This window comes from Dermacentor albipictus, chromosome 6 (assembly GCF_038994185.2).
Source record: "Dermacentor albipictus isolate Rhodes 1998 colony chromosome 6, USDA_Dalb.pri_finalv2, whole genome shotgun sequence".
Lineage (NCBI taxonomy): Eukaryota > Metazoa > Arthropoda > Arachnida > Ixodida > Ixodidae > Dermacentor > Dermacentor albipictus.
In genome coordinates this window covers 104,714,106-104,739,553 of record NC_091826.1, presented here as the reverse complement: position 1 = coordinate 104,739,553, position 25,448 = coordinate 104,714,106, and the positions used below count along the sequence as shown (strand labels likewise).

The 25,448-nt window shown below is 49.2% G+C and overlaps 1 long non-coding RNA gene across 1 annotated transcript in view; it reads left to right on the top strand.

The window, feature by feature from the left end:
• Positions 1 to 857: 857 nt before the first annotated feature.
• Positions 858 to 25,448, top strand: part of LOC139046996 (uncharacterized) — a 62,906-nt gene continuing 38,315 nt past the window's right edge. The window contains exon 1 of the long non-coding RNA XR_011507030.1: positions 858 to 1,074. This is a non-coding gene — a long non-coding RNA (uncharacterized lncRNA). The remainder of the gene's footprint in view (positions 1,075 to 25,448) is intronic.

Sequence of the window (25,448 nt, the reverse complement as noted above, 5' to 3'; positions counted from 1 at the left end):
CATTTAAAATAAATTATATTTCATAAATTATTCCGGCGTATATTTAATTTATTCTGATAAATCAGCCTCCCCCTGCTCAGGCACGCCACCTGGGCCTCCTCACCGGCTCCCTCCCTCCCTGCACTCGAGAGCGCCATGGCGCCGTAATGAAGTTCCGGACAAGCAGCTTGACCATATCGGAGCTGCGCGATGGTTGGCTCGGAGCTTGGCACATGCGCACCACGAATGCAAATTGCTACAACTTTAACAACTATAACAATAACTTTTGTAAGTATACTATGCACCACGTACTTTAAACACGAAATAAAAGCTTTGGAACGTAGAAATTTTTGAATGAACATTTGATGAACATATCATGACATATAGTTTTATTCGTGGTGCCAGTGTGCCAAGCTCCAAACCAATCGTCGCGCATCCTCGAGCTGACCAACCTGCTTGGAGGGAACTTCATTACCAAATTTGCATTAAGGTGTACGTATGCGACTGTAAAGTTAAAAAACGCGGTTATGAACAAGTGTTAAAATGCGTACTACATTGGCATGCATGCTTGTTTGCCTTTATCCGGTGACGACGTTTCACCGGGTAATGAATGTTAAAGATAATCGCTCAGCGCAAGGTGGGCCTTTCCTTATCGTAGTTTTTCTCGAACGTCATCGATGGTTCTGTCTATTGCCTATGTCGTCGCTGAGCCTGGTGTAATCAAATTCTGTGAGCGACACGAATATAGCGGACGCACACTGTAGAACTTACGCCAGCACCGGCGATTACGCTGGAAGAATCATTGAGCCACTTATAAATAGCCGACGCGTCGGATCCGTAGATCAGATTCTCGACGATCTACGAGTGTGCTCGCCGCTGTCGTACTACTGAGTGTTACTCGTTTCGCTGAGCACAGGTTCGCCCACTAAACGATTAGTTTCGTGACTTGCATTGCACCGCTATGGTTGTTCACCATCACTACAACGTGACAATATGCAAGTTACAATATTCTTCCATGCGGCAGCCCCCCTGTTCCCAACTCTGGGTCGGCCTGTCTTCCATGGAGCCTGCCAGGTGCTTATGTGCTACGGCAACGTAGGTGAAATCGAGCTTCCAGTTTTGCGATTTTTCTTTACCAAGGCCCGAATATTGGGGCTACATTATGAAGTCGGGTCTCTAGGTAATTAGCTTGTAACGTTTATACCGCTTTGTGGAATGGACTACAGAAATTTTTAGGCATTCTTCTTTTTTTTCATTGATCTATTCGCTTCACAGCAATGCTTTCTGTGTGTTGCATGTGCTATTTTTTACGTTTTTTTTTGTGCGCTATTATTTCTATGTGCATGCGCTTTGCGTCTGTGCTTTTCGTGAAATGTACAGCTATGGTGTACGCGTAAATGGCTGACTGCTTTCTCGCAAGGTCTTCGAATGTTTCCTGTGTCTCACACAGAGTATTCTTTCACGGGGAGCCCGAATCTGTATCGAGTGAAATAACTTCCGCTTTTCGTTCGCGCCGTCCGCCAATCTTCGTGCATCAAAACTTGGATCGAAATCAACCTGTAATCATCACACCATGCACGCCATGACGCCAAGATTTGCGCATAGCTCACACATAGTCTTCAGACGCGGCCCTAACTTTGTTTATAGGTACGTATTGATGCTCTTCTCGTCCTAAAATGCTTTGAGTGAGGACGTGATGGCAAGACTAAATCTGCAACGCCACGTGCATAAAGACGGCAGAGATGCCTTGGCGCCGTCAGACGAGAAATGTTCCCGCCTCACCACCCCATTACCCATAAATCTCCTTTATGATGCTCGTTCCTTCCATCGTCACCGAGGGCCATCAGCGGGCTCGGAGAAACAGTTGCAGGTGTTCGCTTACTCACACATCAGCTGCCTCTCTCAACCCCTGATCTCGGTGGCCCCTAGGAAGAAGTGCCCAGGCTTCTTCCGATTCCCTATACCCTTTAGCGAAGCGCAAGAAGAAGAAAGAAGAAAACTAGAGTAAAAGCAGTCAAGCGGAGGCATACGCGGCCGCTGAAAATCGCGCCTTGCTTTTCCTCGGCGGAACCCATTGTGAGGCTAATCACCTCATCATGATCGGGCGCGTCCGCGCTTCGCTACGGCCCTGCTGGGCGGTGAACACGCGCTGCGAAGCACGCGCAGCTTATAACCCCGGCCGCTAATTTCGCCGCCAGCACGCGTCCGCCCAGCGCTTTGCATAAACACGCGCAGGTCGAATAAAAGGCGGGAAAAGTGGGGCCCGCACGCGCTACTCTCGCGGCCTCTCACCTTTACCATCGCGCGTCGATGGGGAGAGGCCGGCGAGAAGGTGTTTTATCAGCGCGGCGACAGGTGCGTTCTTTCCTTCTTTCTCTCTTCCTTTCTTTCTTTCTTCTGTGTGACCGATTCCCTAAAGCGCCGAAGCGTCATGGAGCGAACTGATCGCGAGCGTGGGAGAATTAATTTCCTGCCCTTTCTTTCATTCCTTCTTTTTTTTTTTTCTTCCGGCTCTTGAGCCGTGTTTCGGCTCGACTGCCATGCCAGCCTAATTTGTCGTTTCGCGCACGCTGCGTGTTTTCGTGTTTTTCGTGCCGTAACACGTCAGCCGAATAGCACCGACGCCGGCGCTAATCATAACGGCCTCGATTCCTCGCGGGACGCGTGCGGCTCGACGCGCGAAGCGTTCGCGGGCACTGACGCCCGGAAACCGAATTACGCGCCCTCGTGCGGCGATCGCCCGCATTACTGCCGCGCCGACGGCGAAACTAAGAAAAAAAAAAGTGTGCACTCGAAAATGCTGCGAAGGCTATAACGAAAGGTGAGAGAACCGCATTTGCGGTCGAAATTAATCCTCGCCATGTTAGGCGCGTGTCGCTGCCCTTTCTCTTTTGTTTTGGTAGCAATACACCCCTGCCATCAAGATATGACGAAAAACGATGATGATGATCATCAACCTCTCCATGTCCACTGCACTGCGAAGGCCTACCCCAGCAATCTTCATTTATCCTTGTCTTTCCCCAGCTGACGTCCGCTTTTTAGAGTGGCAAATTTTCTAATTTCGTTAGGAGACCTAATTATCTGCTGTCTGCGATTGCGCTTCCCTTCTCTTCACACCCATTCTGAAGATCTAACAGACCACCGGCTATCGGCGCAATGCACTACAAGGCCTGCCCAGCACCGTCACAAAATATATGCGGTACCCACTCATATTCCGTTTTACTCCACCGTTCCAGTAGTTCATTCGGCAATACATAGGCAATAGAACGGCAAGTCCTAGCTTTAAATTTGTTGTCCTTTGCAGCGACGCCACTGGGGTGCTGCAATTTACAAGCTGCCAGACATAGAACGCAATATTGCATTCTGTGTCCTGTAACAACATTAGTGCACGGAGAAGCGTCCGCATGCACCCTCATTAAGTATTACAATGGCACAACAGTGGAAATAAAAAATAAAAAAAACACGGGCACACGCACACAAAATGAATTCGATGCGCTTATGCAATCCTGGAACAAACGCTCAGTGGAAGCAAAGCTCGCAACGAGATCTACCAATAAAATCGAATAAATTAGCTTTCCGCACGCAAGAGAATCCTGCATGGCAATCAGTTTACATCTACGTGCAGCGGACTGTGTTTCCGGGAAACAAATTGGGATTCCTTTCACGGCCACTTGCAACTCTTCAATCGGCCCCTATTTGGGTTCGAAAATGGACGCCATGCTGAGCAGGTTTGCACATGCAAAACTTGCCCAGCTTTCAACCATCCCATTTTATCTTCTCGTTTATCCTCCTCCCGCTCCTCCTCCTTCTTCTTCGCAACCTCGCCCACGGCATCAAATGGTACACGTGACGAAGTAAGAATACGAAATTACATGCATAAAATTAAAAAGAAAACAAAAAAAATCGAGAATGGAACCATCTGATAATATAAGCACAGCAAAAAATTTTATTGCGGGCAACTTCGCAAAGAGGAAAGACACTGGGCAGTAGCCAACGACGATTACTGTCAACGCAAGCTAATAGCCGAACGCTGTTCGCCTCATTAAAGTGACATTTGTATACCTCGCGTCTATTACAAATTTACGACTTCGTGCTCAGCACCCGCCTACGCGGTTCGCACCTCGAGTTTTCTGTTAGATACCTCCAACGTGGGTGAAGTATGTCTATAATACTATAACAAAATGTGTGACCGACGGTGGGATACAATACCTGTCTTCTAGTAGACCGGCCCAGTACTCTAACCATAAGACCACGATCACACGCACGATTCTATCATGCCGAAGTGGCTCTTTGGAACGCACGTCTCTCGCATCCTTCCCTCCCGAAAGCTAGGGCTTTCAGACGCTGCCTTAAACTGCAGTGTCTTCAGGATCGGCACATGGAAACAGTTAGATGCAAGGGAAAAAAAAGATATCATAGTTTTGCCAAAAGGGCGAAGCAATGAATGCGTAGCAAGTCAGAATATTACACGAAGTATAAGACTCGTAGCTGTAGTGGCAGCATGAATTGAAGTAAACGTAAGCTAAGTAAAAAACGAGCTGTTGCGCTAGGAGTCCTCCGTTTGAATTCTGCCAGCGGACAATTTCATTTATGGGCATTAATTAACACGAATGTCTTTCTTAGCGACCTTACCACCCATTTCCCGTATCGGGTATGTTTCAAAAACTTCTTTTCTGGGTCGATCCCGAAGGTAGTGCACAGCCGCGCCAATAAAACTACACAATGTTAAGGTTTGAGTAATGTTATTGTTTCGCGCAATAATAGTTAAGTCTGAGAAGATTTAAGATGAAAGACATGCGTTGTCCGTGTTTTGTTTCATGAACGTTTTTTGCGGGCTGTCATTCTCCAAATTGTGATGAATAACTCTGTCGTGAATGGAAGAGCTGGCATGAGCAACGTTAGTGATAGAATGGTGTTGTAATATATAGGCCGCATATACAGCATGGCATATAGCATGGCAATACATATAGCATACATATACCTAACTATATACTGAACATCACGGTAATAGCGACGTCAGAAAATTTGTTTGGTTTGCCTCACAGTAAAAGAAAGAAGGCGATGCTGGAAAGCCCGAGTTCCGCCCACTGGAAGGTTCTAGCGACCGTAGAGTTTCCTACAATAATCACTAAAGGGAACTCTGGCACTGCAATCGTTCAGCCACTATGGGACTGATTGGAAGCACATGGATTTGTCTGTTCTTTGTGCTTGTGGCTTCAGACGTTCTTGCGAGTTGGGTTATTACGCGTTATCTGCCTTCATTGTCCTAAACTTCAGAGCAATCAATACTTTTCCAAGAGCAGAAGACTCTGGGAACACGCACAATCACTACTAATCGCAGCGGTCCAGCCTGTCGAGGTGGCCAAATCGAAACGCCGGATGCGTCTCGACGCGCTGACTTGGCCGGGAGAAGCTCACAAGACGGAACTCGCCAGGCAGCAGATCGCCACTGACCGGGCCACCGACATCATGGAACTCCATGAACTCACAAACGTGTAGTGCCGTAGGATCGCACCCTGTGACCTACGTGCCCGAATCCCTTGGTCAAATAAAGTTGCTTCTCTCTCTCTCTCTCTCTCTCTCTCTCTCTCTCTCTCTCTCTCTCTCTCTCTCTCTCTCTCGCTCTCTCTCGCTCTCTCTCATAAGCGAGTTCTGTGGCTCTTGACAGTGCATGCGTCCGCGGCGTAACCGTTTCAATGTTTATAACTCTGCACCGAAAAATGTAGCGCAGTTCGGTAACCTGCATCTGTTAGTATCCAGTGGACAAGTTTACTCTACGAAATCATAGTGTATGTGAAACAGAGTGTACAATGTTTACAAGCTTTTTGACAAAGTCATAGCAAAAAAACTTCGCAAACGATTGCGATACTTCCCAATGCGTGAAATTTGAGCGCAGCTCAAATTCACGCATTGGGGAGTATAAGAAAAACGATGGGAGCTCCCGAGCTAAAGCCTAGACATACCAGCCGTACTTTTAGCCTAGGCAAAGCGCGTTCAAACATTCCAACGCGTCAGCGCAGTCAGCAGTGCTGCATGCCAAGGTGAATGTCTCACTATTCGCAGATTCCGCCAAGCACCCACGTACCACCTGCGCTTTCGTGGGCGGATCTCCTCCATCGAGTGAATTCTTGAGAACGAAAATTTTCACTCCCCAAGGCAAGAAGTGCGCAGGCGGGAGGGGGGGGGGGTCACACTGTGTCGTCGCAACCATCGCGTTCTATAGCGGTAAAAACGTTATGTTCATTTATTACAGGTCATCGCTAAACACATTAATTTTACATTTCACTCATTTCAAGACATGCTTACAAAACTTAGCAAAGTTTCTTGCATGGCATATCCACTCGGTCGAACTTATCGATAAGCAAATGAAAGAAGGTGCCCCGTGGTTTCACCAAGTGAGTTCGTCTTCACCGGCCGCCCATGATGTCGAAGTGATGTTAGCCAATAAAACTACAGGATCCCCGGGGACTATATGTCATGTCTCTATGATTAGTTAATTCATCAGAGGACGTCACCGGAGCGCGCGAAGATCATGGGTTTCGCCGAACTTGGGCCTTCCTGCTTGGCGACTTTGGTCTGGTGAGCCAAGCAATGCCGTCCTCTTTACAATTGCACCTCCATTGGTGCCCATAGCGGCGTTACATTCCGCGCGCTTCAACGAAATTGCGCAGGTCTGCCATACTGGACCTGCACCTGACCAACCGGCACGCACCAAATGACAGCAAACCTTATGTCGATAAATATGGAGCTTGATTTTCGAGTTGTAAATACGAGGAACATTCCTTGATGGGCACGTATGTGCCAGGCACACAAATTGCGCGATAACGCTTGCACACTTTTTACCACACTTTTTACGACTTCAGTCGTCGTCTGTCCTTCGTGCTTTTCCTTTTGCGCCACGCTCTCCGGTAATATCAGGTCTTGGCCGGCATGCACATAGCGTCAGATAGCGTCGCTCACAGTAAAATATATAAAAAAGAAGTATACGAAATGTTGATGACGACTACCCTTGGGGACAAGATGAGCACCAAAGGGTGTTAAAAGTTGTTTAGATCGCGTAACATCATCTCCGCTCTTCAAGAGACTTGCACTACTTTACGTGCTCTGAGTTATCGAAAACGTTTTCTCTGTTATTCTATTGTATTGCATTTCTTTGCAAACATCGCGCTGATCTCAACGGTGAAAGTAAGCGGGAGGATCACTTTATATAGCCTGTTTTCTGAATAAGTTATATCAATGCGACAATCTTCGGAGCAGAAGGAAAATTAATTTACGGCTGCTCAATATGTTGCCGACAGCGAAGTGCGCCGTCGCGATGCGTATGTCACGCTGGCACTAATCAAGACAAAAATCAGACATCTTTCTTTTTAACCTTGGCCATTTCTTTTAAAGTGTATCGCGGGTATGCATTGTTATTTTGCTATGGCTTTAGCACAGTGATGCGTAGCGCCAGGCCTGGTAAATTTGTTCTTGGAACCACAAATAATTGTAAAAAGCGAAGAAACAAAAACAAATCTGATGTATGAAAGGCACAAACTTTTCGTTTCGTTATCTTTCGTTTCATCGCATATTCCTTTCCATAGGAAATGACAAATAACAAAGCGAGGCATGTAATAATTTGTGCGCTTGATTTTAACCTTTTTCTTCATTTTTTTTTCTTTTTTGCGACGTTTTGTTCGACTGCATGCTTTTCGCCATAGGAAAACGAGTAATAAGATAACCTGGTGAACGTCGCACGTTCAATACGCAAAAAAGAAATGAAGAAAACCAGGCGGAGCTGCTGAGAGGACAGCTTTCTAGCCCGGGGTCGAAAAAAAAACTACAACCTGGAAGTGCCTTTCAAGCAGAAGTTCTCAGAAATTAACGTCTGCTCGCGCGACAGGCACGCCCTCTCTCTCTCGCGTCGGCAGCAGATTTCTTTTTTTCCCCTCCTTCTCAACCTGAGCACGTCGGCTTCCTTGCTGTATCGGACACTTTCGAAGAGACGCGTTCCTGTACCCTCGGCTTTCACCGATTTCGCCTCCTTTTCCGTCGAACCGGCAAGTATGATAATCAAGTAGGCAGGGGCCGCATCGAGCTCCTCTAAAGCGCTGTTAGTAGGATCAAGAAAATGCCCTGCCCGGGCAGGAGTCGGCGGAAATTATCTCGGCCGAAACACCGCGTGCCAGCGTTAAACATACACGAGGAATATGCGATGTATTTCGCCCTGCGATCTTCAAAAAATAATAATAATAAATATATAAATAAAGAAGGCCTGAACTCCAGGAGAAGCTGCGAGGTGGTGGCTGCACGGTGACAATGGCTGAAAATTTAAATCACGGAGAAAGAAGAAAGAAAGGAAGGAAGCAAAGTCATGGTGATGGTTGAAAGAAGGTCGTGGGGTGGGGGGGCGGAAAGAAATAAGTTGCCGTTCCTGCGACTGCATTAGTAAGATTCTTTCGTGCGTTTTTATTTTATTTCGTTTTTCTATCGTCTTTTTCGTCGCAGAGTCGCCGCCCACCTCTTGTTTCCATTATTCATATTATTCTCGTTTCCCCATACGTCTGCTTCACGGCGACTGTGCTTCTTTGTTTTGTTTTGTGTTTCTTGCAGGCGTTCTATTAAGGCACTCAAGCGGTACGCGCAAATTTTCGTGTTCGTGCCCTCTTTCGCCCTTTACAGAAAAAATAAGAATACGCAACAAGACGAGCAATATGCTAAATACATGAAATTCGAGAGAGATTTTGCAAGGTAGGAAATTTCACGCAGATATAGACTAAAGAAAGAAATGACCTAAATGTTCTAGCCTGAAATCGCGTGAAAACAAGAAACAAGGAAAAATGACTCAGCGCCGAACAAATCCGCGTAATACCAGAAGGCGAGAAGTCGGCTTCAATTAGGGAACATGCTTCTTCGTAAAAAAGCAGGATGAAGCAAAGTAGAGGCAATACGCTAAAGAGGATGAAAAAATAAAGTGACGACAAACGTCAATGCGGGCCACACCTTGAATAAAGAAAATTTCAATAGAAGAATAAATGTTACTGCGCAATATATATATATATATATATATATATATATATATATATATATATATATATATATATATATATATATATGTATATATATATATATATATATATATATATATATATATATATATATATATATATATATATATATATATATATATATATATATATATATATATATATACTTCGCAGTGAGACAGATGTTAGCCTCGTATGCCCTCGGTAAGCCGGTGGCGTACGAAAATTTTTACGCAAAAGTGAAAAAATGAACTGATCCAAAATGGCAAAAATGTTTGAAGCTTGGAGCCTCGCGTTAAAACAAACGAAGATAAAACACTAAGAAAGTGAGGGGACAAAAATAAATTTTACAACCTCCCGCTAGCTCTCCGAGAGGATTCACTTCGAGGAAGGGAAAACAAATTGAAAAACGAGAGGCGAGTGAACGCGTACAAAAGCGAAACTACAGGTGCAAAGAAATTAACCTAAGAGCCAAAAAGGAAACCCGGAGGTCGGGGAGAGGTGCTGTAGAGGGGGTGGGGAAGTAAGCATAGCGATTAAGAACAAACAGACAAAAACAACCGCCACAAAGAGTATTATTTTATAACAAAGATAAAGAAAAAAGAAACGACAACGTGAGAAACGATGCGTGTTGGGAGGACGGGCGAAACATCGGGGGGCAGGGCGGACGAGCGATTTTCGACTGTTCTTTCCGAGATGTCTTGTCCCTATTTCTTTTATTATTATTATTTCCCGCGGCAGCCCACTCCGGCGTCGGGAAGCATCGATCGTCCCCCGCCAACCGTAAGGCCACGAGTGCAGAGCGCCTACGTATTCGCCGCGGCCGGCGAAGGAAATTGGCGCGGGAAGTCAAGACGCCAGCTGGTGCGCCGCCGCCGCGGTTGGCCCCGACGCGCTCGAAGACACGGCGCTTAATCGACGACGACCGCGCTAACTCCCTCTCTCTCTCTCTCTCTCTCTCTGAAAAGAAAGGATGGCTGTGCGCGTTGTCTTCCTTCGGGTCGCAGGTGTTGCTTCTCTAGGCAATGCGTTCTAAACACTTCCCCCGCTCGCGAGGCCTAGCGTTTTCGCGAAGAAACGATTACGTCTGCCGGCTTGCGAAGACAGAAAGAAAGCAAAACCAAAACGAATAAACTTAAACGCATCGGACGAATCGAAACGGGTTCGAAATTGACCGCTAGAAAACGCGGCCATGTGTAACAGTTGGCTTCTAGACGTCAACTCTCGGCGATATCTTCACAAGATCGGAACGGAACCCTGATAACTGTGCCTGTCACACTCCAGGCGCTTTAGTGCGTCGCGTACTTTGCGTGTGCCTTCAACATGCGGCCGAGCGAAGGACACTTAATTTCGATGCTCACCGTCAGAAGTCGCGGCGCTTTTCGGAGGAGTTGACGAGTTCACCGTAACCAACGCGCCGCAGAAAAAAATTTGACGCACTTTCTATGTGAAACGCGCGCGCTTAGACGCTTGTCTCTGGAACACGTGTGGCGCGAAAACTCTGCAAAGTGTGCTTGCGCGGGAACGTTTTGTGCGAACACATTGCTGCCGCGCGGAAGGCATGATTGTAGTGCACATCCGCGTATTAGAAAACATATCGTATATTGTAGCTCGTTGTACTACGTCAGAGTCACCTGCCACGTATACCTATCTCCATCCCGGCCTCACCCCACTTCCACTTATCTCAGTGAGGAGTAGCAGGCTAGGGATACGATCTCAAGGCCGACCTCTCCTCCTTGCTCTTCAACTAGCATCTCCTCCATCGTAAGTGCAACGGAAACTAGTTCACATGATGTCAAAAGTCATGTTCTTGCGTAGTGCAGGTGATGAAAACACGTCACTGTCACCACGTTTGCTATGACCGAACCTATTGGTTGCGCCGCACCTGCATGTTTTCGGAAAGAAGGTGCTCGGGCGGAGCAACTGTCGGCCTGCCTCGCGAGGCTAGATCCGCCTACGGCCTACAGCGTCGTCCTCCTTCTCCGCGCCTGAATTCCTTTTCCGTATCCACTGTGCGCTCCGGTACAAGTCATCTCGCTGCACTGTGAACACGTCTTTGATATTAGAAAAAAAGACTATTATTGGATACTGGGCAGCTAGATTATCTTGTCACGCGAACGTTGGCAGTAACGGAAAGCAATGAAAGCGACGCGTTCACAAGTTTTGCCTTATCATTTGTGTTCTTCATTTTTTGCTCTTGTTTAAATATTTATACTTCCAAGAGGGCAGTAGCGACCTAACATGTTTCTTTCTTAATTGCGTGCGTGCGTGTGTGTGTGTGTGTGTGTGTGCGTGTTCCCGTTTGTAGACGTGATACTCTTTGCCCATACTTTCATATCCATTGCGGATCTCTGGAATCTTAGGAACTGCTGTTATCATTCTGCGTTTCATTATGTATGCGTATCCTTCGTATTTTGAACAATTTTATTCCCCCTACACTAATGTCCCACGGGCTCTGTAGGTACTCTAAATAAATAAATAAATAAATCTTACATTCATGAGATCAAGTTACCTTTTTATCTCTCGTGGCGTCTTGTTTCTCCTCTTTCCTAGCAGGGCTTTCCCAGCACTACTCTTTCTAGCTCCACGGCTCCTTCACAGAGATATTGTAGACGATAGTTGGCAGCACACGCAGGTATTCTTAATGCTTGCAAGTGTTGACTTTCTCCGAAAGCAATCAACGCATGCCTTTGCATTTGCAGTCATATGTACACAGTGGAATGCACGAAATGCTCCTTCACAGAGATATTGTAGACGATAGTTGGCAGCACACGGAGGTATTCTTAATACTTGCCAGTGTTGATTTTCTCCGATAGCAATCAACACATGTCCTTGCATTTGCAGTCATATGTACACAGTGGAATGCACGAAATGCTCCTTTATAGACGTTTTACTGTACCGTCCTGTTTTCTAAAAGCTCACGTACGGCGCAGCGCGAAAATGTTATTACGGGCCAGTATTTAGGATGACGAAGAGGTCGGTAGTGTGAAGACGACGACGACGACAAGATGCTAGCGCGGGCTGTTGCCTCTTGTCCAAGCGCGGCGTAGAGAGCGATGCAGCGTCACCTCGAGGTGCTGCATCTTCTAGCTTTCCGGCCGGGAGCGGCCCTTGGGAGTCGGCGAATATGAGCGACGGGACTGGGGCGAGCGAAATTGTCGGCGTTGGGGTGAAGGCGACCGCGAATAAGGGCGCTTGCGAAATCCCCTCCATAGTTACATGTCGACGCTCTTCAGTCGTCACGGACTGTGACGCGCTTTGCTGGTTGTGCTAACTGAAAGATCCTGCAGGAAGACTTGGTCGCTGGGCTTTACGCCTGCAGGAATGTTCGTATTCTGTCATCTACAAATATTGCCGTCTCCACATTGACGCTGACTGGCTGTCTTGCTGCCCGCTCGACAAGCCTGAAGACGCCGACAGTAGTACTGCCAGCGGCATTTTCCCTGTGCCTGCCTTCGCTAACAGCGCCGATCAGCAGTACCGGGACCTATCGCTGCGAGCACTCATCGAGTATCTGCACTCTACACCTACCGAAGCCTCCGTCGGCGATGTTTCCTCCAGGGTGGCATTGTGTACCGAAGGAACTTCGTTCCTGGCGGATCTGATCTTGTCGTGCCCAAATATCTACGCTGGACTGTGATCTTTGAGTTCCATGACGCACCCACTGCAGGACACCTTTGGGTAACTCGGACGTACGACCATGTCAGCCGCCGCTTCTATTGACCCGGTCTCGCTCGCTGCGTCCGATGCTATGGTCCTGCCTGTAATTCCTCCCAGCGTCGGAAAACGCCTCAGGTGCTACCAGCCGGTCATCTCCAGCCGATCTCCGTCCCTGTGGAACCGTTCTTTCGTGTTGGATTAGACCTTATCGGCCCCTTCCCCACGTCATCTTCTGGGAACAAATGCGTAGCCGTTGCAACTGAGTACGCCACCTGACTCGCCATCACGCGGGCTCTCGCCCTCCCCCCCATCCCTTGACCAGTTACGCCACTGACGTCGCACACTTTCTCTTGCATGGATTGCTTCATGCCGCACCGAAAGAGCTGCTTAATGACCATGGTGATAACTTCTTGTCGAAAGTTACCGCCGACATTGTGCGCTCCTGCTCCATTAAACACAAGCTGACCACCTCATACCATCCTCAAACCATTAGGCTGACGGAGCGGTTAAACCATACCCTCAGAGATAGGCTGTCGATGTAGGTTTCGAAGGACCACCATGACTGGTACATTGGCATTCCTGACGTCACATTTGCGCACAATTCTTCTAGGCACGACACCGCCGGATTTTCGCCATTTTATCTATCGTACGGTCGCGAACCCACCTTGCCCCTTGATACGGCCCTTCCTCATGCTGTGACCGCAGCAAGCAAGCGAGAGAGAGAGAGAGAGAGAGAGAGAGAGAACATTTATTTATCATCAGTTTGGGCGACTTCCTCGCAGGGTGGAGCCCTTAGTTCAGGGCCCCATTGGCTCGCGCCACTCAGCGTGCCCGCCGGATCAGCCGTCACTGCTCTTGCGGGTCTGAGCTGGTCAGCGCAGTCTCCCAGGAAGAAGGGGAAGGTGAAGGAATAGGGGAGTAGCCCGGAGGGTGTGGGCACTCCCAGATGCAATGGTATACTGTGGGTTTTGCTCCACAATAGGGACAGTATGAGGGATAATGTGTGGGGTGGAAGAGGTGAAGATAAAAGAGGAAGGGAAATGAATTAGTTTGAAGCTGTCGCCACGCGACGGCATCTTCTCGATTAAGGGAATTATGTGGTGGAGGGAAGTGTCTCCTGGTGTCTCTGTAATATTGTAGAGTTTCAGTGTAGTTCATTGGTTCTGTCGGTGCGTCGCCTGGGTTGGACAGCTCTTCCAATGGCACCCGGTTAGCGAGCTCTCGGGCTACCGCATTAGCGCGTTCATTACCATGGAGAGAGGCGTGTCCAGGTGTCCAGACGACACGAACCCTGTGTAACGCTGTGGGGTGCAATGATGTAAGGATGCGGTGTGTGTAGGGTGTCACCTTTCCTTGTGCCAAACTCCTGCAGGCGATCTGAGAATCAGTGACCACTGTGATAGGTCCATCCGGCGCCGGCATGGTTGAAGCGTGTACGATGGCTAGGGCAATAGCAGCCTCTTCCGCCGTGCCACTGTCCGCAGTGTTGAGCGTGGCCAAAGCTCTCAGAATGTCTGCACTATCTAGTACGACCAGACATAGGGCGCGTTTCTGTGGGTAGCGGGCCACGTCGGTGTATAGGACTGGAGTGTTTGATTTGTCATCGCCAAATAGGCGAGCCAGGGCTTGTGCTCTTGCCCTTCGTCGACCTTTATGATGTTCAGGGTGCATATTCCGGAGAATTGGGGCCACGTGAATTTTGTTGCGAATGCTAAGCGGAAGAAGTGTGCGGTTTTCCTGTTGTGGTGTTCTTGGTATTTGGTATCCTAGCCGGGATAGAATGTGGCACCCTTGCATTGTTCGTTGCAGACGTTGCAATTGGCTGTTAAAATGACTTTCAACTAGTTCGCGGATGGTGTTGTGCACCCCCAGCCGTAGTAGGAGCTGCGTAGACGCATGTTGGGGTAGTCCCAGCGCTGCCTTTAGTGCCGTACGGAGGAGGGTGTCCATCTGGTGCATCTCAGTCTGAGTCAGATTATGATAGGGGAGGTGGTAGGTTAATCGGCTAATTATGGGGGCTTGCATGATTGGGAGTACGTCTTTTTCTTTCAGTCCTTGTCGGCGGTTTGTAATGTGCTTTATCATGTGCGTTATTTGGGTAACTTGTTGGCGGAGCACGTGTAGGGTATGTGTGGCCTTCCCGTTGTGTTGTATGTGAAGTCCTAGTACACGTAGTCTGTCTACCCTTGGAATAACGTTGCCATTGAGATGCAATGTGATGGCTGGTGGAATATCGGCCTTGTTCCGTTTTTTGAGTACAAACAGGAGCTCCGACTTCTCAGCTGCGCATGTGAGTCCTCCGGCTGTTGCAAAATCTTGAACTATGTTTACGGCTTCCTGTAGTGCGTCTTGAATGGCGCCGTATGACCCTGTGGTCACCCAGATTGTAATATCATCGGCATGCAGGGCGTGCTGCACGTTCGGAAGTTTGTCGAGGAGCGGTGGTAGCTTTGCCATCGCCACGTTGAACAGGGTGGGTGAGAGAACCGCACCCTGGGGAGTCCCTCTGCCGGAAAGTTTTATGATATCCGACCGAATATCACCTAGGCCGATGGTGGCTGTTCGGTCAGATAAAAAGGCTCGGACATAATCATAGGTGCGCTTTCCGCATCGGGAGAATGCAAGGTTGTTTAGAATGAGGTCATGTGAGACGTTATCGAAGGCTCCTTCGAGGTCCAACGCCAGAATGGCTCTTGTTTGAGCTTTACTTGGACCATCCACAACATCCTCCTTAAGTTGTAGGAGTATGTCCTGCGCAGACAGACCTGGTCGATAGCCGAATAAGGTATTGGGAAAGAATTGGTTCGCTTCGAGGTGAGGCTGGAGGCGATTTAGAACTACGTGCTCAAAGAGTTTGCCAATACACGAAGTCAAGGAAATGGGCCTGAGATTTTGGAAGGACAGTGGTTTCCCGGGTTTCGGAATTAAGGTGATATCGGCGTGTCGCCATTCCTGTGGAAGCGTTCCGTTTTGCCAATTGTCGTTGTAGTATGCAGTGAGTTGCCGTATGGACTGGTCGTCGAGGTTGCGTAGCAGTGCATAGTGAATGCCGTCTGCTCCGGGTGCCGTGTTTCGTCTTATGCCGTGTAGGGCTGCCCTCACTTCTGTCTCTGTAATGTCGCCGCCCAATTGTGTTTCTTCCTCGTGTGGATACTCTTTGTACTCCGGTCGGTGGCCTGTAGCAATGTATCTTTGTTGCAGTGTTAGGAGGAGCGCGTCATCATTCATTTGTTCTTCGTGGATGATAGTGCGGACTGTGTTCGTTGTATGCGTTTCTGTGTGAGTTGGGTCGAGTAGTGCTCTGAGGAGAGACCACGTTTTTGAACTACTTAGTGTGCCATTAAGGCGGTCGCAGAGGTTGTGCCAATTGCTATTAGTGAGACTGGTGGCGTATTCTTCAGCTTCTGCTGCGATCCGGGCGATTCTTTGTTTCAGCCTACGGTTGTGCCTCTGCCTCTTCCATCGCTTCGTCAGGCCTCTTCGAGCATCCCAGAGATGGAGCAGATGTCTGTCCACATCCGGTGTCTCCGTTGTTGCAGTAATTTGCTTAATGGCTGCTTTAAAATCTGCTTGTACCTGTTGTGTCCACTCGCGTAGAGATGGCGGGTCGTGTTGTTCAGATTTGGTTCAGTTGCGCCGGAAAGTGTCCCAGTTCGTTATTTTAATTGAACGTTCTGGGGTGCGTATGGCCGCCAGTTGGACGTCTGTGGCTAGAATGCTGTGGTCACTGCCCAGATTCTCCATTAGGTTGTTCCAGGAGCATTTAGTCAACCCCTTGACCATTGTTAGGTCAGGGCAGGTATCCCTGCTTACACTGTTACCCGGTCTGGTTGGTTTGTCAGGTTCTGTCAGCAGAGTGAATTGATGAAGGTTCATGGCGTGGGCTAGACGGCGGCCTTTTAGAGTTTCTGTTTGGTACCCCCAGGCTGGGTGGGATGCATTGAAATCTCCCAAAATAATCAATGTTTTCGCTTGTTTACTGGCGGCCGAAAAAAGCTGTCCGAAGTCGTCTCGTCGCGATTTGGGTGCACTGTAGATATTAAGCAAAAACAAGCTGGTTTCATATCGATTCCTAGGTACAATTTCTGAGAGCACATGCGGAATGTGGGAGCTGTCGAGCGTGTGCTCGATCACTGTGATTTGTTTGGACACAAGGGTGGCAGCTAGTGGTTGTTTGGTGGTGTCATGCTTGTCGTTGTATGCATTGTATCCGCTGAGTGTGGGAGTGCAATGTACTTCTTGAAGTGCTATAACGTCTGGTGGGTGAGGACGTGTGGCTAGGAACTGTGTGAGGGAACCCTTCTTCCTTTGGTACCCTCTACGATTCCGATGCCACACCCGGAAGGTGGTGGTAGTGCGCCTCTTAGGTTTGCTGGCCATGATTGGTTGATACCGCCTCACTGGTGAGGGCAGGTGTTGTTGTACGAGCCGGACGGGTATAAGGGTGTGACCTTCTTGGTTCTCTAGTGGCGTTACTGTCATATGGAAGTGAGTCGTTTTGATGGCTGAAAGTTGAGCTAAATGTTGCTCTGATGAATTGTTTCATGTCAGTCATGGCTTGTTGTATGACCTGTTGTAGCATGTGCTTGACATCAGCCATGATCTCTTCCTTCATTTTTTGCATCTCCACTCTTAAAACAGTCACCATTTCCTCTATCATTTCGCACACTTCTTGTTTGGGGCAGGAATTGTGAGGGAGTTTCTCAGGTGCGAGTGTGTGTGTCTGGGTGAGTGAAAGCGTCGCTGTGGGAGACAGTTTGTTTTGTTTGTTTGTTTGCTGTGCGGACGGAGGTGAAGGAAGGGAGGAGGAAAGAGGGGGAAACTGCGCTGACCAACTCACCGCTGTCGCCTTCCTGGTGAGATGGTCGGGCGTTTTCATCCACGCGGCCTGAGGTTCCTTCGGTGGCTGTTTCTGCTGCGTCAGGCTGCGGCTCCCAGATCGGCTTCGACCACGTGGTTGTTTCTGGTCCTTGGACGGCCTGCGGACCCTGGACCTACTGCGACTTTGGGACTGGCTGTGTCCCCGGGATCGGTAGCGAGGACGACCACGTGTTGCATCAGTAGTCGCAGGTGCCGCATCGTTGAATGTCGTTACCTTGCTGGACTTGTCTTGCTGGAGTTGTTGCTCCGCCATTTTCTGCTGCTCTCGGAACACGTGGCTCTTGTTAAAGGGTTTGCGTTGCCTAACAGGACATCGAGAGTCAGTGGCGGGGTGCTCACCACCACAATGAAAACATTTCAGCGTGCAATCATGTCCTTCGGAAGGGTTGGAAGTTCCGCACGCAGCACACCGGGGTTTATCCGGGGTTGGGCAAACATCTGCTCGATGACCCGTGGAGAGGCACACGCTGCACAGCTGCTGTCGGGGTTTATGAATGTAGCACCGGTATTCTGCTCCGTAATAGTAGATGTAACGGGGAACCCGAATGCCAGAGAACGTGATGATGGCCGTGGCTGAATTTCCCATCATTCTTGCATACAGGACCTGAGTCATCGGTGATCGGATATTTGTCATCAGCGTTGTCGGGGTTGTGTTCTTTTCTATGCCGGAGACGACTCCTTTGCAGGAAGCATCCGGAGCAGCCACATAGGCCTGAACCTCGTACTGCTTGTTTTCCAGGCATATAGACTTGATCAGCTGCAGTCTTGCCGCTAGTTCTTCGTCCGGTGTGCTGACCACTGCGACGTTCTGCTCTCGGCGTATGCGGATGGTTAGCTGGTGGAGCGTGCTCTCGTTTAATTGAGCCGCTGTGCCTATAGCTCTGGCTATAGAGTGCTGCGGCCACTCACCGAGATTCAGTCCATCTCTCGGTCGGAAGACCACTTTCAAGTCGTCGAGCGGTAGCGGGGGCAGCTTCGAGCTCTTATTGCGCAATGTCAGATGTAGGTGGTCCTGCTGTGCGGGTTCGGTGTTGGGTGGTAAGCTCAACGTAGCTTGGACCTGTTTCTTGCGCTTTCGGGCCACGAGAAACCAAGCCCCGTCTTCATTGTCTTGAGTCGGTTCTTGATCCATAGCGGCGGCTGGTGTGGTTTCATCCAATGCTGCAGCAGGCAGGGGGTCTCGGGCAGCCATCGTCACGGTAGCAGTGCAGTGGGCATGTGCGGCACGCGATGCTGTAGCGCCGTAATTGCGGCGCCTACGTTAGGCCTAGCGCTGCGGCCTGCTCGCCTCGAAATGTCCAAGGGCCGAGGTCTCACCGGATCTGGCAGATCTTGGTCTCAAAAGATTTCACCCGTTAAGATCCGTCGACTGGTGGTGGTAAGCACGTTGTAGAAACAAAAGATCAGCTGTGAGGTGTTCCAGGAGCCGGAGCTCATTCGGAGTTCGTCCTTCACACCGCAGCAAGCGAGTATGCGCGCGAGGCCATCGCCCTAACCGACCATGCCCATCAGTTTACCCGTACTAGACTGTCGGCCTCGCAAACCACTCAGAAGCGTCTGTAGTACAACGCCCGACATCGTGACACAGTTTCCGTCTGGTGCGCTCGTGCTTTTGTGGTTGCCCTCTCGTCAGGTGGGACTTTCAGAGAAACTTCTTTCGCAATACACGGGGACCTACCGCGTGCCGCAGCATGTGACGCCAATGACGTACGAAATTGCTCCTGTCAATTCAACCTCACCCTCTACTCTGACATCGAGTTATGTCGTAGACGGCAGTAGGCTCCATGCCTATTAAAGTGCTCGCGAGCCTGGCCTTTAGCTGCTCTGGGACGGTGCTTTTGCCGCCGAGGATAGTGCTACAGACCAGTATTTACGATGACGGAGAGTACAGTAGTGTGAAGACGACGGCGAAGATTAGAGGCTAGCACAAGCTGTTGCCTCTTGGCCAAGCGGGGCGTATTTTTTCGTGAATATATCTGTATATAGCTTCTCGTCTGCGTCTTCCTACGTAAAATATTAACATGAAACTGCAGACATATGTGGCAAATAAACGAAAGTCCAGCGAATTAAAAAATAAATGAAAGGAAGAAACTTGCTCAGACCCACTCATAAATTATATTCCTTGTTTAGCGCTTCACTCGGGCTCTGACTCACCGAAATTCTACTAAGCCGGGCTCGCTAGGATTCGCACACCAGATTCAGACTCGGGCAGGTCCACTTGGCCCACAGGCTCCCGCTCGCCTAGGTCTTCTGGTGAATCGAACAAATCTAAGTATTGAAGACCCTTAACACGAGATCACTAGATAACACATACAGAGACACTTCAAACACTCAAAAGTTAAAAAAAATCATGGGCCATTAAACTCGAACGTGGATGAGCAGCGAAGCTGTTTAGCACACGACACAGAGGTTACACAGAATTTTGAACAAAGTTATGAACTTATCAAGTGAAGGAAGCACTGAGGTGAGAAAAGCAAGAAGACACAAAACTCATCGCCGCATGCTCTGGAATGGTAGCACCACGTGTCAGTCTGGTACTTGTGCCAGTCTACGTGAGAGATAACTGTTAAGGCACTTGATCTCTTCCCGTGCAAGGTAATCGAAGGCTGACCCACGCACGCACTTCCACCATTATTGATAGGCTATGCCTCGAGCATAAGACCAACACGGCGTTCATGTTGTCCACTTCTTTTCTCTTGTGTCCATGTTTGCACGCCTTACCTCTTTTTTGCATAGAAACATGCACTACGCTTTTACCTTGTCGGCCTTGTCTACGCTCGCATCGCCTTCTCTTTGTACGCGTTTCAAGCGCTTGCGTACCTAATTTCTTTCCTTTCTTCCATGGTGGCGGTCCCGTCGAGACATCACGCGTCTAGTTTCCTCCGGCTCCTCGGGACGGCGGTCCGTCATCTATGCGAATGTATACAAAAAATCACGGTAACTATGATACGGCGTTCGTGTTGTCCACTTCTCTTGTGTCCGTGTCTGCACGCCTTGCCTGGACATCGGACATCGCACCGGACATGGGCAACCTGCGTCCCGTCCCATCTCACTCACGTCCTGCGTGGACAAGGTGCTGGAGCACGTGGTACCCAACCGGTGGCAGGAATACCTGGAGAGGGAAGGCCTCTATCTGGACACGATGACCGGCTTCCGGCACAAACTCAGCACGCAAGATGCCATGCTACAACTGAAACAAGAAATCATCAACAACAAGATATGCGACAGTAAAGTAATTCTGAGGCTTGATTTACAAAGCGCACTCGACAACGTCAAACACTCAGCCATTTAGCACAAGTATCAAGACTCAACATGGGGGTAACGAGCTACAATTACGTCCAAGACTTCTTGACCAACTGCATGGTGGAACTGCACGCCGGAGACCTCAAGCTCCCCCAAACGCAAGCTCGGCAGCACGGGTACCCCGCAAGGTTCGGTCATCTCACCGTTGCTCTTCAACCTCCTCATGATCGGGGCAGCGAGGGCAGTATAGTGGTGACCGGCGTCCGGCATACGATCTATGTCGACGGCATTACCCTGTGGCCGGCCGGCATCACCGACGCCAGCATCGAGCAACACCTGCCAGCGGTGGTTACAGCCATCGAGCCTTGATGGCACCGGCCTAATGTGGTCGCCCGCCAAATCCGAGCTGTTCGTCTTGACACGGCTACTACCGGGACGAAAACGCGCTCCCCCTCGGGAGTGCTATCACATCAAGATCGTGACTGCATCGGGGCAACGCATCCCCGAGGTGCCCAAGATCAGGGTCCTGGGCCTGCTGCTAAACAAGAGCGGCCGCGACGACGAGATCATCAACAAACTTACCACCAAGGCAATGGACGCCATCCGGCTCAAACACCGAGTCTCGACACGACGGGTGGGCACGCGTGAAGAGAGTCTCATGCGCCTTGCCCAGTAGTTCGTGATCAGTCACATCGCCTACGTTGCGACCTAGCTCAACTCGCAGGTCACTGACAGGACCAAGATCAACACGCTGATCAGACGGGCTTACAAGACGGCGCTGGGCTTAATGGAGACCACGAGTACGGCTCGGCTAGTGCAGTTCGGCGTCCACAACACCCTAGAAGAAATAGCCGAGGCACAGCTCACCGCGCAGATCTAGCGCCTCTCTACCACAAAGACGGGCCGCAGTATACTGACGTCCCTGGGTTACAACCACCAAGCTCCCAACCGGCAACCGTGCGAGATCAACGAGGAGGCGGGGGCCCTCGCTACGTGCTCTCTCTTCATTCTTATGGAAAGATTGCTGCAGATGTACGTCTTGCTGATGAAAATGGTGGCGTTGTCGCGAACACAGCGTCTGCCTTTCCTCCTTTTCTATCTTTGCAGAACATTTCTGCTCTGTATTTGGCGGAAGAGATATCTGTACTTCGAGTAACCTTCCCTCTCACTCTGCTACGGCGTGCACGCTATGACTCAAATGAAGATCTTGTTTTCAAACTTGTATCTGAAGCGCCTGAATCCTTCCTTTTCTTGAAGTGCTGATGGTATTCCTCCCGCACTGCTTAAAACAAATGAGCGCATACTTGTCCCCGTTATCACACGCATCTTCAATATTTCCCCAAAGTTTAGTACATAGCTAGTGCTTGGATGGTAGCACGGGTAGTGCCCGTACATCATGCGGGCGCTAAATCAGCACTTACCGACTACCGGCCCATATCTATCCTCTGTGCTCCGTCTTATATGATTGAATCTGTATTACATTCCCTGCTTTTGTTAGTGCTAATATTTCAGTAGATGACTCCATGAAGAATGGCACAAACGAAAAGGGAGAGATACAAAACATGGACGAGCTCGTGCCTGTTCGTTTGCGCCACTTTTCCTTGAGTAATGGATTACCAACACGCCCAAGAGTCAGTACTTCTTAATAGATGAACAGCGTCGCTTTGAATCAGGATGCTCACCAACGACGAACTTGGTTACATTTATGACCCATGCTTCGGCTGCAGTACATCATTATCATAATCATCAATATTATTATGATCAACATCTTCATCAGACAAATTTTATGTGCACTACAGGACTAAGGCCTCTCCTAGTGATTTCTGATTATCCCTGTATTGCGCTAGCTGGTTCCCACCTTGCAGCTGTAAATTTCCTAATTTCATCCCCCGACCTAATTTTCTGCTGTCTTCGACAGCGCTTCCCTTCCCTTGGCAACCATTCTGTAACTCTAATTTTCCACAGGTTATCCGCGCTACGCATTACATGGCCTGCCCAACCTCATTTCCTTCTCCTAATGTCAACTAGAATATCAGCTATCCCTGTTTGCTCACTAATCCACACCGCTCTCTGCCGATCTCTTAACACCGCACTTACCTTTTTTTTCCATGGTTCTCTGCGCTGTCTTTAGCTTCTGTATAGAGCGCAGCTCTTAGGCACCCGTTCCTGCCTTCAACATCGGCCTGTTCTGTGTATTGAAGCCCCAGCTTTCCCCCATACGTTAGTGCCGGTACAATGCAACGATTCTGCACTTTCCTTTTCAACGACAGTAGTAAACTTCCAGTAAGGGTTTGGTAATGCCGACCGTATACACTCCGATGCACTTTTATTCTACTGTAAATTTTCTTCATCAGGGTCCGCTGCGAGTAAGTGAACTGTTACAGTGGAGCTGTTGGAACCTCGCTGGCTTTCTCTTGACGTGCGCAGCCACGCTTAGCTGGAGGACAAAGAAGTGGAGGAGAGTGAAAGCAGAGTATAAAAATATCATCGCGCAGCATACGACGCGGCGAAGGCGGGAGTAACCTAGCGGGGGGGGGGGGGAGGAGCGGCGCCCACACGAGCGAGGAACGCGGCCCGGGTGCGTGCCCTCTGCGCGCGAGGAAGTGGTGTCAGGCGAGGAAGGAGGGGCGTTCTTTGGTGGCTGCTAGGGCGCCTCGGTGTCCTCCTCGCCCGCCGCTCCGTAGAGAGTGGAGACAACCGCGGCGTCTTGTGCGACGTTGGCCACGCGAATCACGGACACCGTAGTAGACGCCTTTGGCGGACGCCATAGGTACGCGTTGCTCGCACTCATATGTCTTGTGTGCGGTTTGGCACTACTTTACTGGCCTTCGGCCTCTGCTGTCTGCGATAGCAGAGCCCCGCATACATTTTTAAATGTACTCCTGCACAGACTCTACAGGCTGACTGTCGATCTTGAATTCTTGTTTCCTCGACAGGCTATTGAAGATATACTTGTCTTCCGCATATTATGCTTCAATCCAACTCATACTTTCTCGGTGAATGTTCTCCACCATTTTGCAATTCACCCCCAATGTTTTTCAAGAGGACAATATTATCAGCAAACCGAGGGTGGTTGGGATTGATCCTAACTAACATTGATCCTAACTGCTGATCCTTCACAGTCTAATAGCATCAATACTTCTTCTACGCTTGCAGTGAGTAACCTCTGAGAGATTGTCTCCCTACCTGATCGCTTTCTTCATAGATATTTTTCCACTTTTCTTGCGGGGAAATAAGGTAGCTGTGGAACCTATGTAAATATTTCACAAGATATTCATGTATGCCCCCTGTACTCCTTGATTACGCAATTTATCCATCATGACTGGTATTTCTACTGAATCAATATCGACATGTTTGCACAGCGCAGAAGACGAGGACTGGAGGAAGAACACAACACAGGCGCTGTGTTGTGTTCTTGCTTCAGTCCTTGTCTAATGCGCTGTGCAAACATGTTGATATTAAATCACCAACTCGCCCAAGCTTCCACCTCACTGAATCAAATTTCTTTTCATAATCTGTGGAATCCATACAGAGAGGTTGATTGCGCTCCGCAGGTTTCGCATCATCCTTATTGGTGACATGGACGTGATCCATTGTAGAGTATTCCCTAAGCAAGCCTGTTCTCTTGGTTGACTGAAGTCAAATGTTGCCCTGATTCTATGGGAAATTACCTTGGCGAATATTGCTTACAACACGGAAAGCAAGCTCATGGGTCCATTGGTGCGAAAGCATCAAATGGCTCATTGAGTGAAAAAGCCGGCATCTGTAGCAGGGAAACGGCGCCTAAATTCCCATTGGCTGCGACACCACGACACGAGCGCGCCTCGACGGAGCAGAGCGGGCGAAAGGGAGCACCTGCTACCGCACTGTGAAATAATTTACACCCTTAAAAGCGAAAGAGGGTGTAAATGTGTCTGTAGCTCAACCCTTGTGCTGCAATTTATATCAGTGACGCCCTAAGGGTGTTATAGACACATTTACACTCTCTTTACTTTTAGGGGAGTAAATTATTTTACAGTGCGGAGTAGCGAGCCAGGCGTTGCGTGAGGGGAGAGGGCATCGCGGCGACGCGTCGCCCGATGGGCATCGCCGTGTTGGTGGCATGCGGCGTAGGCACCGCAGGCTGCTGCTGCTTCTGCTTGCTGGCTCGGGCAGCACGTACCGCTGCGGTGCACTACTCGCAACGCAAAACTCCAAGGATTGCTCAGCGGCGTTCAATTGTACATTAATACTTTCGCATTCATAACTCATAAAAAGTGCTTGGGTCTTCTCGGATTTTTAATTTTCCAATTCATTTACACATCCCTCCTTATGCATTATTATACTGCTGGAATTCTTCAACTCACTTCACTTTAATACCTTAAAGGCCCCCAGGATTGGGGGTATTACATAAGGGGTAGGTACCTAATAAAAGAAATTAAATACATAAGGAAAAGATGTTTAGGTACAAGTTTGCTCGCTGGTAAATATGTTAATTATACAGTTCAAAAACGTGGATGGGCAGGTGATTGCGGCGATGTCGTGTGGAAGGCCGTTCCAGTCCGAGGCTGAACGTGGGAGGAATGATGTGGCAAAAGTGGTAGTGTGCGCACGTGGACGGGCGACTTGAAAGGAATGACCAATGCGGAGTGAAATGCGTGCAGGAGGTCTGATGTAGAG